The sequence below is a fragment of the Armigeres subalbatus genome, chromosome 2 (assembly GCF_024139115.2).
Source record: "Armigeres subalbatus isolate Guangzhou_Male chromosome 2, GZ_Asu_2, whole genome shotgun sequence".
NCBI lineage: Eukaryota > Metazoa > Arthropoda > Insecta > Diptera > Culicidae > Armigeres > Armigeres subalbatus.
In genome coordinates this window covers 378,743,934-378,757,468 of record NC_085140.1, presented here as the reverse complement: position 1 = coordinate 378,757,468, position 13,535 = coordinate 378,743,934, and the positions used below count along the sequence as shown (strand labels likewise).

General features: G+C 36.6%; 1 protein-coding gene across 3 annotated transcripts in view; it reads left to right on the top strand.

The window, feature by feature from the left end:
* Positions 1–1,170: 1,170 nt before the first annotated feature.
* Positions 1,171–13,535, top strand: part of LOC134213134 (arrestin domain-containing protein 3-like) — a 38,836-nt gene continuing 26,471 nt past the window's right edge. Inside the window, exon 1 of one of the 3 annotated variants that reach the window (XM_062691775.1) lies at positions 1,171–1,290. The gene's annotated coding sequence lies outside the window, so the exon portion shown is untranslated. Of the gene's footprint in view, positions 1,605–13,535 lie in introns of all 3 variants that reach the window. The other 2 variants (XM_062691773.1, XM_062691774.1) reach the window with 2 other exon arrangements.

Genomic DNA, 13,535 nt, shown 5'->3' with positions numbered 1-13,535 from the left:
TTGAGTTGCTTCTATGTAGGGGAACGGTTCGGCACTTCATCTCATAGCTCCTATTTCCATCCCATCAAAAACAAAGCATTTCTTAAGATTTTAAGAAATGTCTCTTCCCCATGAAAACTCGATGTAGCTGAGAGTTTGGAAATCCACCGACAGGTACAAACAGCGCTGTTGAATAAGGATCAGGGAAATTGCAGCTCTTGGCTCTTCAAGTTTCTACCTAAGCAATAAAGTAATTTACTGTATAGGTAAATAAAGTAGGCAAATAAGATTAGATTAGGTACCTAGCGTAGTATAAATAGTGTAAGTTGCGATTGTTTTCTTCAAGTCGAGTCAAGTACAAGACACTGAAGACGACCACACAGTTGTGGTCGAAATACGTATCTGCAAAGATAACGAAAATTAACTGGTGGAATTAAATGGACAGTACTTAATTCGTCTTAGACGGTTGAATACATTCCACTAAAAGAGCTATATATATTTTTCCCCATATTTCATTGTTTTGCGATGAGATGAATATATGTTCAGTGAGTTCCCCTGATGGATTTAAAACTACTGGGACTACTTGTTGGGTCTGCGCAAACCTCCTTTCTTGACTAGGGCTGTCATGTGTCCAATTAGATTGAAGTTCAATCCGAAGGATGGGAAAAATAACTCAATTGTTCAATGGCTCTCTGTTTACTTTCCTACTTTGATTTGATTTCATACTACTTGTCGCTTGTTCGCGATAACTTTCAATTCATTCAATTTTGCATTAGACTTTGAAAGAATGGTCAACGTTTGAGTTTGAGTTGCATATTATTCTCGCAAAGTTGAACATGCTTGACGCAATAAATGTTACAAATATGCCTTTCAATTTAAAACAGCTCATGTTTGTTATTGAATTTAAAAAAAAACACCTTTCCTGACCGTTAACACTACCTCCTTAAATCCTGTTTACAAATTTGGAAGGGTCTTATACTTATTTAACCATTACACTAAATTGTTAACCAGGTAAATATTTTAAATGCTTTCCGACGGTGCAAAATATATCAGATACGCCGATTTGGCAACCCATTAGCCGAACTAAGGGGGTGGTGGTTGGCCCTCGTCGACCACCTACCACGTGGAGTGCGAACCATCATCGTCATCTACCATAAAACATTCGCAATTTAGTTTGTGTACATCCTTCGGTTTGAACAGACGTCTTTCTCCACCCGGTTGTACAGCATCCTTGACGGAACATGGAGTCGCGCGCACGCCTTCATAGTGTGGCTGGATATAAGCATCGAAATACCTTAATATATGCTTCTAGTCAGTGTTGTGAACAGTGAACGAACGTAAAAAGGCGCAATTGATCCACTTACCTTGTGTCACCTTTAAATGACTACTAAACAGAAGTCAAATCAATCAACTGCTTGCGGTTGTTCGTCATCCTTGCGGTTTTTCCACGGCTTTGTGAATACGTACGAATGAGAAGCGAAGTTTGTATGCTTGCTTCCGCGGTAGAATGCAAATTCGCACTTTTGTCATAGCATCGGGACCTGCATTCACACGATAAATAGTGAAGCGGATATCAAACGTCAGGACAGGGATAGTTCATAAATTGATGTGCATCTACAGTACACGTGAGGATGCTGGGAAAAACGAGAGTGTGCAGCAAGAGAAGTTAATTGTTAGTACAAGAGCGGTTGCATGTTTAGGAATGGGAAATTGCATGTGAAAGTGAAAATCAATCCGGTCGTTCAATATGCATTGATGCTCTCAATTAGACTGCTGCCAATCGCAATAAGTAGCTACAAAGAGTGGGGGTATTCTGATTTTTTTATTCTGGTGATTAGTTTCGGATCACATAATTATATGACATAAAACCAGCAGTGGAATATTATTTCCAAATGAACTTGCGTATAGCCTATTCAGATAACTAGCCTCATGACATGGTAATGAGTATCTTGATGTAAAAATTCACTCATTTTATTTTCATTTCATATGATATCACCTCGTATATACTCGTAAGCTGATGAGGCTATTCGGCGCTCTATACGTCGTGTATGTTGAATGCATCCTTTAAAAGATATGGAATCATCGAAAAGTCAGTCATTCCATCTCTTGACTGTAACTTTACAGATTTGAATTATGTACCTCAATTGAAAAAGTATTGCAAGTTACTCTGTTTGACGATAACCAATTTTTCAAAGATAACAACGATTTCAAACATGGCTATAGGTATCCATTCAATACATACCGCACCATCACTATTGGTATCATTTTTATTTAGGAAAACACATTGTTTTCAAAATTTTCGCATTGAAATATTAAAGACAAGCCTCCCGGAATCTCCAAGACCAAACTCACTTGCATTTTTCAGGGCACACAACTCAATACGGAAGCAATGCACAACAGTTGTTGTTGTAGTTACTGTCATTTTTATTAGACGAATCCAAGTAAAAATAAGAAGAAGACACACGACGGTGTTAACTTTGACAGATCCTACAGCGCAGCATAGGAAGATCATTTTAAAATGCTTATAATAAATTCTAGACAAATTGTAATTAAAATCTGATTGATGTATGATACGGAAAAAGTTCCGAAGTTTATGATAGATACATTTTTGGAAAATATACAAAAAAAATGAGATAAGCTTCCAAATAAGTACCTGAGAACTTTTTCCGTATCGTACATCAATCAGATTTTAATTACAATTTGTCTAGAATTTATTATAAGCATTTTAAAATGATCTTCCTATGCTGCGCTGTAGGATCTGTCAAAGTTAACACCGTCGTGTGTCTTCTTCTTATTTTTACTTGGATTCGTCTATTATTCCACGCATGCTGTGATGCAGCAAAACTGAGATAATGTAAATGACAGTTGTATGTTGCTTCCGTATTAAGTGGTGTGCTCTTGACAATGCGAGTATAGATTCAAATTTGGATTCCGGGAGGCTTTTTCTTAAGGAAATATAATATTACGCATTGCAAGAAAAATTTGGAACCCTGGAAAATTCAAAGCGCCTCCAATGAATATTTTCCAGGCTAGTGATCAAAGCAGCCAATGCTAGATATGCGATGTTTTGTTTATATTTATAATTATGACATTCCTATAGAAAATATGCTTTACAGAACAGAAAACACATAATTCAATGAAATGTTGAAAAGCTTTGAAATTGTGTGTGTCTCAGGGGTCAGCAGAAGCACTGCGATTTGTGGCATGATGTGACTGCGGGCTCTGGTAACATTTTGCAAGGTGTTTCTGTATGTATCTGTAAACTGGCTTAACTAAAACGATAGAGTTTCGTTCTGAACCAAGCTCAGATTGCACTAGTCCAAATATTGGTATTGGGTGGGTCTCTTAACAGAACCGACACGAAGACCTTCGGGCGAAATGGGAAGTCAGCTCAAGCTCAATAAGCCACCGATAAACCAATTATTATGAATAGTGTAAGCGCTTTAGGACGTGTAATTATATGAAAGCATTCTTTTAAATTTGACATGAAGTCGAGATTATGTAAAATATGTCATTGATTAGCTTCCCTAAGTAACTGAATCACTGAAACTTAAATTTCTGTGAAGAAAACATCAATAAAGAACTAATCTGCGGTGAAATTGATATCGTGAAGGTTCGTAATACATTGGTGCCTCAAGGAATCATTCCTTTGCATTTCGGATTAGTTTACACCTAGGGAGAGATAATTTACCGGCCAGTTTTCTATTCTAGACCAACATTTGAAAAGGGCGTAACAGCCAAAAATTATTCCTTCTGATTCTTTGTCTACATATATTGCTATATATGTAGACGAAGAATCAGAAGGAATAAATTTTGGCTGTTACGCCCTTTTCAAATGTTGGTCTAGTATTCTTTTCATAAATAATTCCACTGGTTGACGATTGACGATGCAGATTGCTATGATCGTTTCGTAATTTTTGTAAAATACAGTTTACTCAAACTATTGTGAAGGGAATTGACTATGAAGCCATATTTATAAGAATCGACAAAAGTTAGAGAAACAGCAAGTTGAAGTTTGTGATATACATTAACAATAAAACATTTGAATTGAATTGAATTATCTTTATTTACGCGATTTTCGGTCCTAGGCCGGTTCACCTCGTAATAAAATTTTTCTAAAAATTGCTAAAAATAGTGCACAAACAAAAACGTTTCCCAGTTGGTTATTTGCGGACGAATTAATTGCCTAATTACAATAATTTTTCTTCGAAGTACATACTGACAATAGAATATTTGCAGTGTCCAGAACAATTTCAAGAGCCTACATCATTTAAATTGCAAATCATACGCAAGGGCTTTACGGACTTGCGTGGATATGTTGGATTGCTTTTGATTTGTTACCAGGCGTAGTTGACCTGGTAGACCATATTATCTGAACTCCAGAACAATTTGGACCTAGAGCATCTGCCTTGAACAAATTTAAGCAATAAATCATACACATGGACTCTAGGCACAATAGTGAAGGTATGAAATCAAGACAAAATTTTCAAAACGATTTATCTGCTTTTGTAAACAAAGATTCAAACGGCGATTTGACGAATCTGATAGCTCTCTCACGCAAACCAACACCATCAACAGGTAGCGGAATCCTTAATCTACCTATTGATAGTGTTGGAATGCGTGGGAGAGCTATTAGATTCGTCAAATCGTCGTTTGAATCTTTGTTTACAAAAGCAGATAAGTCGTTTTAAAAATTTTGTCTTGAAATATTGTTTAAGCTTTAGATCTTGCACACACTGAAGTATGTTATGAGAATTTAAGCTGTCAATATTTTGCATGGCAGCAGAGTAGAGAATCTAACAAAAAATGTGCATCCCTAGAAACACGACGAGCTAGCTAGCTGAGTGAAACTAGATTAGATGGGCAAGGCAACCGTTGCAGAATGCTGAGAATCTCTCAGCAGACGTCCGAAAACCAGCTGTTTAAACTCCCATGATTTTCTGATAGCTGTACTCGACATGTAAACCAAAAATACCTACATCCTAACATGTAATAAGGATCAGGTTTTCATTAATACAAGTTGATGTACAATTTTAACAATTATTTAATCAACAGATGTGGTGGAATTCCCAACAACACTAGAAGTTGATGAACTAATACCAATACACAACCCAAGTAACCACCAAGCATTAATTATTGCATGTAATCAATCACCAATCAGCATACTAAAAGCTAAATGCTAATAACGATGTAAAGATGTTTTATTCATAAACTGCCAGGCAACGATACAATAGTTCAGCATTAACATGTCAATGTAATAAAGCATTATTTCGGTCCTCTAGGGCCTTTTTCCACTTCAAGTCAACTTTAATGGCTATATTATTTAAAAGCATATATAGCTTAATGGTTACTTGGAAAATGTACCATGCGCCTCCATAAGCTCATATGTTTATATGATCTACACAATTTTAAAATGTATCTACCAGTTGTGTTGCAAAAAACCATTTGACAAACTTGTCTATAACTTGCTCTGGAAGGCTCAAAAGCTTATTCACTTAATGTTTTCCGATGGACCCACAACGCTTGAGTTGCCCAATATTGCTTTCCAAAATATAAAATCTAATCCTTTAAGGGCTACAAGTTTGTCATACCTAACGATGTGATATATAACTTCTAAAATTACGCATTACGTTGACGTAGCTAACCCCGATGTCCAGGAAGGCTGTAACCTATCCAACTATTTTATTTATTTTGAGCTTCTTTCCATGAATGCTCGAATATTTAACATATATAGAAACTGAAGCAATCTGGAATTGGAGCCAAATTTATTCGACATCAAACAATAAGTTGAGGATTTGATCAAATCGTTTTGATAGAGTTCCACTTTTGGTCGCAAAATATGACCAGAATGGGGTCTCCTTCCTGGATGTCACGCTATAAAATTGACGATAGTACTGTAATGATTCAGAGAATTGAGCACTCGAATTAATTTTTTGTTAAAACACCGTAATCCGGGGGAGCAATGATCTTTTTTTTCAATTGTTTTGTAAATATTTCTTCCGTAAGTGAAATCATGACTTTTTCATATTTTTAAAATGAGTTTTGCTGCATGTAGAACGTATAAGGCTGTTGTTCTTGATTATTTGATAATTTCAAACTTGTTTTAAAAAAAAAAATTGTCCAGTTTTCTTTTATTTTTCAATTTGGGGTAACTTTGATCAATCATTTATCTATAAAGCAAGCGTCTATAAACGATCCAGGTGTGCACATATAGTAGCAGTTCCTTACGCTGGGGCAATGTGCATCGATTGTTTCTAGAAAGGCATAACCGCTGGAGGAGTTATCTGGGTTTTCCACAATAAAAATCAAAACAGAAAAAAATGGATCAACCAAGAACATAACACTACTTATCACACAATTATAGGTACGAGCTCATTTTTATTTTGTTTTCATATTTGTTTTGAGTGCTTTTTAGGTAGCTTGCTATGAGTTCAAAAATCAATGTTGATTTAATTTTTTAAATTTAGTCAAGATTAATATACCTAACTCACAATAAGTACTTTTAATAACATTAAATAATAATTTATTCATTTCTTGAAATGGTTAAAGTGATCAATGTTACCCCACCGATCAAAGTTCCCCCCGATTACGGTACTTTATACTAGAATATTTTATTAGTATAATTAGTATAATGAAGTTCTTGTGTGAAAATCAAAAATAATTTGCATTTTTTACTATAATTTAGAATTGGCAGATATTCTAAATTTCTTGAAAAATCTTTGATGGAAGACTCTGAAGGAGTTTTGGTAGAACCATACTCAAAACTCAATCATCTTGCAATCAGGCGTGAGCAGACTCTCTTGTATTGCAAAATCATGTCGTTTCACTCATTTCCATAAAATCATGTTACTTTAACAGACGTTACACAGTGATGCCAAGACAGAAACAATGTAAAACGCGGATTTGGTACGCGGTGGTGCCTTTCTCGACCATTATAAAAATGTAATAAGAAAAATATATTAGAGAGATCATAATAGCACTTTTGGGAGAGAGATTCCTTCATTTCCATAAATTTACACTTATTTGCATTCATTCTTATGCATTGCAGTAATTTCTGAAAAAAAATCTTCACAGATACGTATTTCAACCTCAACTGTAAGACCTTTTTTAATGTTTCGTATTTGACTCGCCCGGTGTTTTGACCAATCACTATTTGGAAGCAAGACATTTTAAAAATGATCTATCTTGACCACGTCCTTGAGAATGATGAGGGGAGAGATAGTTAGTTGGCCACATACATGTGAAAAAAACAGAGAACTCTACAATCTCTCAAGAGAGGTTTTAGCATTGCCAGTATGAAAAGTATAATATTTGATACAACGTTTGATAGACGGGGAAAACACAGATAGAACAAAGTTTCTTATCAGCAATCTTGGAGTAGTTCGATCAAAGTTAATTGCCTATTTCCGGGGATTGAACCACCCGACTTGGACATTAATTTACAATGTTGTGAAATCTCATATGTGAATATGTACATTATGTGGAAGATATTGATTTGAAAAATGTATTGGAGGTAACCACTTTCCCTTCGATGGGACTCGAACCCATGACCCTACAGTACGCTAGGCTGGTGCTTTAACCAACTAAGCTACGAAGGACCTCCGTCGGCCTTCGCAACCTAGCGGCTACTGAACGAGCTCGAGATTCCCAAATTGGACGCATAATCAAATCACTCGCAATCCATTTGTCAAACCAACACTTCCACATGTGTATAGTACACTTTCACATTAGAGGAGCGTGAGTAGGGTAAACTGCCCAATAGTGGACCCCCAACCAATAGTGAAACCTGCAGCCATTTTTGCATTATTACAGCACAATGTAAACATTTTGCTATGAAATTCCTACCTTACAGTCCTATGATTTGATTACATGCATTGGAAATGCTATGGAAAGTAAAATTAAATGATTTTTTACAATTCTATAAGAAATAAACACGAGAGTGTCCATTATAGAAATATTGGGGGGGAGGGTCCATAATAGGGAAGAAGAACGGCCCGAAACGGAACATAAAAATCAAATGAAGTGTCGACTATAGGGAAGCAAATTCCTATTATGGACCCCCAGGGGGTCTATTACAGGGCGCATTCAGTCAGACTTTAAAATGTTAATTTCAACGAATAACGTCGTGTATTTGAGTGTTTTATGTATGTATCGTGAACAGGAGATGCAGAACTTGGTATTAGATATCAAGCAGAATTAATATGTTGAAAATTTCTACTCCTTATGACAAAAAGAAAAAAATTTTCGCTACTAGGGGGTCCACTATTGGGCATTTTACCCTTTTTAGAAAGTCTGGCGGCTATACACATTTATCATCAGGAACTGTACTGATCAAGTGAAGTTGTGTAAGGTAATTCCACATCGGTCGTCAAGCTCAAACCCGATTCTTGTAGTAATAAATTGCTTTGTTTATATCATCCTTACTTCATTGTCAAATATGAACAGTTCGAAAACCGGTTGATATATACAACTACATATTTTAGTTTAATTATACATGATAGGCCATAATAACCGCGTCTAGATTTACGTGTGTTTCTGAATAGTCAGTTTGGATGCACTTTTCCGGGTGAAAATAGTCTTTTTTCTGTTCAGCGATGACTCAGCAATAGTAGTATAGAGCAAATGTTATTTAGTAAAAATTGGAAAGGGTCGTTTGGCCGAAAGTCTTTCGGTTGAATTGGACGATTGGACGAAACGGTTATCAGCCCGAATGCCATTTGACCGAAAGCGACTTACGGCTGAAAGGGACATACGACCGAACTGGTATTTCGGCCAAAATTCCCTTTTGCCGAAATAATCGTATGGCAGAAAAAGTCATTTGAAGGAAAATGTCTTTAGGCCGTTTGGGTCATACGGACGAAAATGTCGTTTGGTCGAAAATGTCGTCTGGTCGAAAATGCCGTTAGACAGAAATTGTAGTTTGGCAGAAAGAGCCCTTTGGCCGAATCGGTCATACGATCGGAAACGTCATTTAACCGAACAGGTCATTTGGGCGAGGAAAACGTTTAGTCGAATACATAATTCCGCGGAACAGGATGTGAGGCCAAAAATGTCGTTTGGCTGAACAAGGTCATTTGGCCGAAAAAGTCGTTCGGCAGAAAGGGCAATTTAGCAGAAAATATTATTTGGCCCAACAACCATACGACTAAAATTGTTGCTCGACCGAACAGGTAATATGGCCTAGAATGTAATTTGGCTGAACGGATCAAAAGTGCCGTGATCAATGAGTAGTGAGAACTAAGAAGTTTTAAAGTGTGAAGTGGGAAGTAAGAAGCGAGAAAGGGAGCCATAAATTACGTAACGCTCAGAGGGGGGGTTGCCCGCAGTGTGACAACCCATACACAAATTTTAAATCATTCATACAAAAAGTGTGACATAGGGGGGAGGGGGGTTGAAAATGGACAATTTTTGCGTTACGTAATTAATGGATCTTCCCTTACTCGGATTAATATTTTGGTCGGGACTTTTCAATGCATTTCTTGATCTGGCCCACTCTATACAGCACACAGAACAATGTCCCACTAGAGTGATTCAAATTTAGACTTTTTTGCTACCCTATGCTTAAACGATTGCATTTGCCATTTTGTTAATTCTCCTAAATTTTTAGCGAATTTGGATGTAATTTGATTGTGCACACGTCATTTGATGTTTGCATGCATGGGCCATGAAAATTGGTTCTTATGTGAAAGATCGTTCCGTGAGGTTGCCCATGAACTATTTAATGGTAATCAACACGTTGACTATATAGAATACTTCCTAAGCTTAAAGGCAGTTGTTGCGAAGCGATTTGTCGTTTGAAAGTCAAGTTACAAAAGAAACAAAAATGATTTTTATTGATATTGATGTTATTCTTTTACGTGTTAAATTGAATTTCCCACGATTCAGTATTTTCTTAATATCTTTTCTTGCAAGCATCAAAACGTTTCGCAACAAAGACGATCCGCTACCTTGTTAAATTTCCTATGTTGTCAATGTAATCATATATTTTTGGAGCTTAATGGGAAGAGTTGGGAACGGCTTTCCACAAAAGTTACTGTTTTCATAGTGATTTTCATACAAACTTCAAACTGTTCGTGCTCACTTAAATTACTTCCAAATTAGCTAAAAATTTGGGACGATCATTAAAATGGGAAATGCAATCATTTAAGCATCGGGGAGCCAAAAAGTCAAAATTTGAATCACTCTAATGTCCCACATCAAATTAGCTTCGCTGCAATAAAATCGGTTGACAGAAAGTGATTGAAAGACTTTTTCCCATGTTTTTGCCTTTGTCGTACTTTTTATATAAATCTCGGAGACCCATAATATTATATACCAATCGACTCCGCTCGACGAGATGAGAACATGTCTGTCTGTCCGTCTGAGGGCTGAGGCACGGGGTGTTTTAAAATATTTCATCGGAGATTTTGAAAAAAAAAGTTATTTTTATTGTTTTCTTCTCCAATATTTGGTATGAAAAGTCAATTTATAACTCAACAATGGATGAATCATAGTAATTGACCCTCAAAATTGGAAATATGCTGATTTGTAGTTTTTTTTTGTATAGAACACCAATATTTAAACGGATCTAAAATAATAAAAAATCATCTGTTTATGTAATTCAAGCATCTCTTAAGTATTTTTTTTGCGTTATTTTTTTTTGCGTGAATTACAATCTGTTTTTCAGCAATTATCATCTATCTCCGGCATCTATCCTGTTCTCTGTCAAATAAAATATCTGGAATTCTATCTTCCAACATTTGCACTACATGAGCTGTTCACTGAAGTGCACCGCTTTTTATAAGATCCATAACTTTTGACGTAAACTACGTCTAAGGGGAAGACTCGGATACAGGGTGTAAAATGAAAATTTCAAAATTGGAGACCGTCACGAAATCATGTAAGATTTGTAACATTAATAGGTCCTTTATCTTTCAATGGATTTTAAAGATTTATATATCAATCGATTCATAAACTCTCCACCAATTTACCAGTACTATTGAAACTTTTGAGTATCAAAGCTAAACTATTGAAAATTTTAATTCTTTTAAGCATTATGCTTCCTCTATGCAGCGCATTCCAATCCTTGGTAATTGCCTACTTTTGGGGTATTATCAATTGTTGAACTGGGGTGTATGAATGGAATGGCCCAGCTGCTAGACAGTGGGTCCCTATTTCCTCCGGAGTGGGAGATGTTGCTAAACCTGGCTAGTAGTGTCGGTGGGATAGTTCCTTTTCTTCTGTATAGAGCGGAATAATTGGTTCAGTGTACTATATTTGGTTTTACGTAGTTTACGTCGAGCGGTCGTGTCTTGTATACAACCCACAGTTTTTTTTTTTTTTTGAACATGTGATACAGCTCGTAACTCATGCGCCATACGTTTTTTTTCTGGTCTCTCACTGAGTATTGTAAGTAACATCTTCCACTCGTAAAATTCGGAAGCCAAACTTAGCCCTAGAACTGATTTCGTAAGCCGAAATGCTTCACAGGAAACGTCATAATCGGCCTCTCCAAGAATTTGGAAGTTAAACATTTGTTCAACACCTTTCAGTCACTACCTCAGCATAAACAACAAAAAACTTATCTCTGTCTCTACACGCAACCATGTACATCGTCTTAATCTTAATCGAGCTAACGCAAAGGATGAATAACCCCCGCTGATATGGAACTAATCAAATATGAGACTGTCGAGCGTGTAGCAGCAACTTAACTTCCGTAACATACATACAGAAATGAAAATCGCTCTTTAAAAAACTCAAGTTCATCCAGTAGCTATTATCGGACATGAAGCATGAAAAATATGAGAAGCTTTTGTGGTTGCAAACAAAATGTGACACAGAATTTATGTGACAGTGAATCAAGAGATTACGAATTCTAAAGTATATGGCAGACCGACAATGGGCTGGTTATCTAGTATGAATGTTAGAAGAAAAAATGCAAATACAAAATTTAGCAGAGAACTGGACGAAGACTGGAAATAGATGATAATTGCTGGAAAAATATTGTGATTCATGCAAAAATAAAAATACCAAAAAAATACTTCTGAAAGGCTTAAAGTACAGAAATTAAGATAACAAGAAAACTGATTTCGCAGATGTAAAAAAGGGATTTTTCTAAATTATTTTAATTTTCTCGTCTTCTGAATCGTTTTTGCCTTATTTGTTCACCAAGGTGTAACGCAAAGGCTATATGTTCACTAAAAAATGCTATAGAGTTCCAAATTTCGGAGGGCCAAATTTCATATACCAATCAACTTACCTCGACGAATTAAGGTGATGTTTGTCGATTAAGTCTTTGAAATCAACTGCAACTAGCGTGGAGCTGATCTAAGACCAAAAAGTGCGACGTGGAAAAATATCTTTGGCAACATGGTCACTGGATCCCTTTATTCTACATATTCTCGGGCAAACATAAACATAATTTTAACGGAAATGTGGAAATTGTTTTTCAGGAAACTAGGAGGTGCTCCTACACACTCAGTTTTTATTTCTGCAGCTCGGCAAAATCCGCACAGCCGTGTGCCCAGCAAAATAAAAACTGATATCTCGTCAAAAATGTAAATCCATCAAGAATTTGAGCTTGAGCTTGAGCTTGATTGACTGCTCGTAGTTTCTACTTCATTATGACCAGATCAGCTGTTCTTGCACAGGGAACCAACAGATGTTTGCTTGGGACTAGCTCACATCTTCAATGTACAAGTACTGGTGATCTCATTTGTTTGGTCATACTGGCGCCTGCCACGTCAGAATGCAAGTCAATGTAGGGAAGGGGGAGGAAATGATGATGCAATCACTCGCCCACTGCAAGCCGAATATACCTCTGCACTTGCCACGAGTAAATGCGGAATTTGTTGGAGTTTCTGGGTTAGGTTGGAGAGGCAGAGGTCCATCTTGGTTAGAGAGCTGCCAATGTGATAGATAGGAGAAGGTAACTGATGGAATTTCTAGTTGGATGTAGGAAACGAGCTCTATAGATCATTTCCAATTCTAGCAGATTACTGCTAGAATACTCAAGTTGAAGGTATAGGAATAGTAATGGAAACGGTATGGAAGTCCATTTCCAGTTCTAGCGATTGCTAGAACATGAGAAATAAAGAGAAAGATACAAAGTAGGAGAATGGAACGGACCTGGGATTGAACCCACGACCTCCTGCGTATGAGGCAGAAGCAGTAGCCATATGACTACCAAGCCCGCTTAAAAAATGTAAATCCATCAAGAATTTATACAAAAAGTCCTCCTGGGACTCAAACCAGAAACTCCATCGTGATTTTCTTCAGGAATTACTTTACGAAAGTTTCCAGGAAATCCTTTGAGAACTCCTCCGGATACTCCAACCAAAATTTCTTCGGAAATTCTTCCTGAAAAAGGAACTTCCCGGAGTTGTTCTTGGAGGAAGTTTCTGCAGAATATCTTGAGAAATTTCTGTGGGAATTCCGAAACGAATTTTCGGAGAATTCTTAAAGGAAATTTTCGTGGGAACTTTTAAAGGGATTTCTTGAGGAGTTCTTGAAATGATTTCCGGGGAAATTCTTGACGGAATTTTTGCTAGAATTCATGGAGGAATTCCTGGAAAAAA